Raw genomic sequence first — 4,169 nt, forward strand, 5'->3', positions numbered from 1 at the left:
TATCTGGCCTTTTTTTTTTTCCCTCTTATTTTTCCTTAAATGGATCGGCATTGATGCAATAGGTTATTGGTCAAGTTTGCTTACGCACCGAGAAACAAAACAGTTGATTGGTTGATAGCACGAGGTTGTTGAGAGTTGGGTAATGCTATCTAACTCCTCTCGCTTTCCCACGTCGATCAGTTTTTTGTCGGTGAATTAGACTTTCAACCCTTGTGGTTTTGCATAATTCTATGTCAACTTGCTAACGTTTTGACAATTACACTTACCCCCTTATAGTTACCTGAGGGGCTTGCTTACCCTCCTTCCATCTAGTTGCCGTCAACCAAATATATTCCTGTGAAAGAAAAATGGATTCATGCATAAGAGTGAATGCTTAAGAGGGGGCATTTTTAATTTTTATTATTAAAAAAGATAAAATGAGAGGGTAAAATAGTAAAATAACATCTGAAATTTAACCATCAGTGAAAGGGGAGGTTAGTGTAATTATTAAAATGTTAGGGGGTCAACATGGATTTATGCAAAACTACCCGGCGTCAAAGTGTAACTTACCTTATTTTTTAGGGTGATTTTGACATATCCCCCTAGTTTTTGATAAATATTAGAGATGCCCCCCCACATTTTCAATTTGATGAGTTAGATCCCTTGACTATTGTCTTTAACGAGAGACCAACAATAGATCATGCTTCGAGAGAATAACTACTTTTCAAAAGACAGAAATATCCATCTAATTAAGTCATGGCCATGTTTGGGAGGAAAAGAAATTGTCAAAAGATTAAAATACCCTTACAATTAAAATTCAATAAAACAATTAAGATCTATAATATCAAAATTAGTATGGGATGTCGTATTTAGGGTGCAAGATTGAAAGTCTTGAGTTTTTATTTTTAGAAAGCTTGTTGTCATCTTCAACCTCTCTTTTTTTTTTATAAATACTAAAACCCTAGAGAAAATTGATCATAATTTATTTATTTTTTGCATGAATCACATAATATAGAAGAGGTAAGATCGTTTTACTGTCTTATTTGAAATAAATGTAATCTCAAAATCATAATCATGGTTATAAATCTCAAGTTTTTGTATTTTTTTTGAAAAAAAAAAAGGTTATTTTTCACTTGGGATTTTAATTTAAAATTTGAAAGTTCATTACTCATGCATTTTTTAGGCCTTTTTAAAATTATTTATTAAATTTGATGCAACATGAAATTATAACCTGCAAAGGACGTTAATTTCAAAAGAAAATAAAATAAAATAGGTTTGAGAAGATGAATATACTATTAAAAAACACATTCCTTACTAAGTTAGTAAGGAAATCTCCTTAACCCATCTTGTCGCATAAAAAAACATGATTTGATGCCACATGGTTTGTACATAATAGAATTCTAAGAACTTTAAAAAGAAAATTTTCACAAAAAAAAAAAAAAAATTTATTTTTTATCATAAATTTTAATTTTAAATTTGGAAGGTCCGTAGCAGTCTATTTTCAACACTATTGATATGCCCAAAAATATAATTTTTTTAGTTAGTTTTTTTCGTTTAAATCAAAGTTTTTCCATGAAATCTAGAATGTTATGATGTTGGAATGCCAATGTGATGATTCACGTGGGCCCAACAACCCTTGGTAAGATTTGAAATCTTACTAGGTAGTCACAATAGCGTACACTACCATCTATGTGTTTTAATTGTGTTCTAATTCAGAAACTAAACTTAGTTTATATTAAAAAAAATGTTATTGTAATTGTTTGGCATTGGATGGTTGTATGCAATTGTAAAAGTACCTCACAAATTAATAAGGGCAACCCACACTATAGCCGAATTGTTTTGTTTTATGTGGGTTAAAAGTTTCGGAATAAGCTGATTTTTAGTGAAGATGATCTCCAGACCATAGAGATCATCCTAACAAAAAAATCAACTACTTCTAAAACTTTTAACCCATATAAAACAAATTTTTTTTGGCTACAGTGTGGGTTGCCCTTATTAATTCGTGGGGTGCTTTTATAATTATCCTAATTAAAAAGAATCATTATTTCATTCTATGTTTCAGATTCTTGTAGATGTACTAGGTGATGTTTAAATTATTTTGTTTCTTTTAGATGTTCTTATTTTTTTTTTATTATAATTGACATTTTTTCAATGAGGGTATTTCAATGAATTTAAAAGGTATTGATTCAGGGATGAATTTAGTGTGAGGTATTTCAAAGTGTTTGACAAGTACTTATTCACTTATACGCCATCTTTTGTTAGTCTCTCATTAATGACAATGGTCAAGGGATCTATGTCATCAATTTAAAAAAGTGGGGAGTATCTCTAATATTCATCAAAATGTAGGGGGGATATGTCAAAATCACTCTATTTTTTTTTGGGTTTGTCATACTCGAAGTGTTGTCACTTGTCACAAAGATTTTGGGTCCGTCATCATTCAATTTTTTGATATTCCCTTTTACTATTTTAATTTACATCCTTTTGGGTCTTCTTCTGACTTAATTATTACTTCAACAATTTGCATATTCCTTTTATTAGTTCAATGAATTTGCTTAGCCCATTAAATATGAGTTGGGTTAGGGCCTTATAGTGCCTAACCTAACCTGGTCCTCAACCCGATCCGCTACTAAATCACTTAGAAATATTTATAATATATTTAATTAAATGAATATTTTTCTAGTAAAAGTAAAATGTGTTGTCTATGTATAATAATTTAAATATAAACGTTATAGGTTAATAAGACATAGACCGATAATGGTATAGGACTAGTCTAGGTGGAGCCCGTCTCTTTAGGATTGGGTTAGGACTCAACTAATCCTGGCCCGAACCTGCCCATTGAGTTGAACTGACCAAATTTTGACTAAACCACGAGTCTATATATTCACATAAAAGCATAGTCACAAAATTTTCCGTATTTTTTCAAAAAATATTCTCCAATTTAGGGATTAGCTGATTAAATCGACTATTCCTCAATTAATCATATAATATGGTAATATTTTTACACTTTCAAAATTTTATTTTTTCACCATTCAAACATCAAGAAGAAGACATAGCTTTATAGAGAGGTAGAAAATGACAGTTTTTTTTTTTGTTGTTGTTGTAAAAAATCAAAAAACATATTTTATTTAATTACCGAAATTTTTAAGACCTTTTTACGAAACTTTCCTGAATTTGTTTGATTTAAACCTCCAACTAAAAATTACCTAATTTGAACTTTGTTACTATGGTTAAAAGAATATAAAAGAAGATAGTCTACAACTTGTGTTGTGGGTTTTCATTTCAAACTTTCACTTAAAAGATGAAAAAAGAAGATACTCCACAACTTTCGTTCTTGTTTTTATTTTCAAAATTTCTATTTCATCGTACCAACAAGGAATAACATGGAAAGAAGGATGTTGCACTCATCTAAAGTGTTTGGCCCTTTTAAACAAAAAAAAAACAAAAAAAAAAACCAAAAACAAAAAAGACAAACAAAAAAAAAAAAAACAAAAAGGAATATATCTGATAGAGACTTTTCCCAAAAAAAAAGGTGGAATGTCCCTATTAAAGGTGATATTTAAAAAAAAAAAATTGGTTCTTATATACAGTAAATTATGTATGTAGGAGGGATGTGGTAAACTATTCGTTAACATGCTTAGTTAGTCAGGCTAGACTGATTCTTTTTCAATTCGTGTGTTATTGATCACAATATAACGGGACCACCTAAGGTTTAATCGATTTTTTCCCCTATCATTTTTAAGACAAAATTGAAAAAGAGAAGATTATTCTTTTTGAGTGGAATGGTTTTGACTAATGAGAGATACATAATAAAGCTCAACCATACATATCGAATGGGAAAGATCATTCGGATAACAATTATCTCATAAATCTTTAGAGGATTCAATCGTCACCGAAAAATCTCTTGGATTGGACACTACGGTCAAACAAGATAAAATATTGGATGGAGGAAAATGGCCAATAATAGTAATATATGAGTTTCGAGAAGACATAAAGTTGCAACCAACAATCGGGGCATCAAACTTATGAGTCATACAATAAAATTAGGGAAAATTACTTAAAGGAGGGACTTCTTTGTAAATAATTCCTAAGTTTTCAACGTTAGCTAAACATGAAATTTAGTAAACTTTTTTCTTTCTAAATGGTCCTTGAAGACCATTTTCGCCAAAATAATTTTGTCGAACTACCCAAAC

This window comes from Akebia trifoliata, chromosome 16 (assembly GCF_017979445.1).
Source record: "Akebia trifoliata isolate Shusen 1 chromosome 16, ASM1797944v1, whole genome shotgun sequence".
Classification (NCBI taxonomy): domain Eukaryota; kingdom Viridiplantae; phylum Streptophyta; class Magnoliopsida; order Ranunculales; family Lardizabalaceae; genus Akebia; species Akebia trifoliata.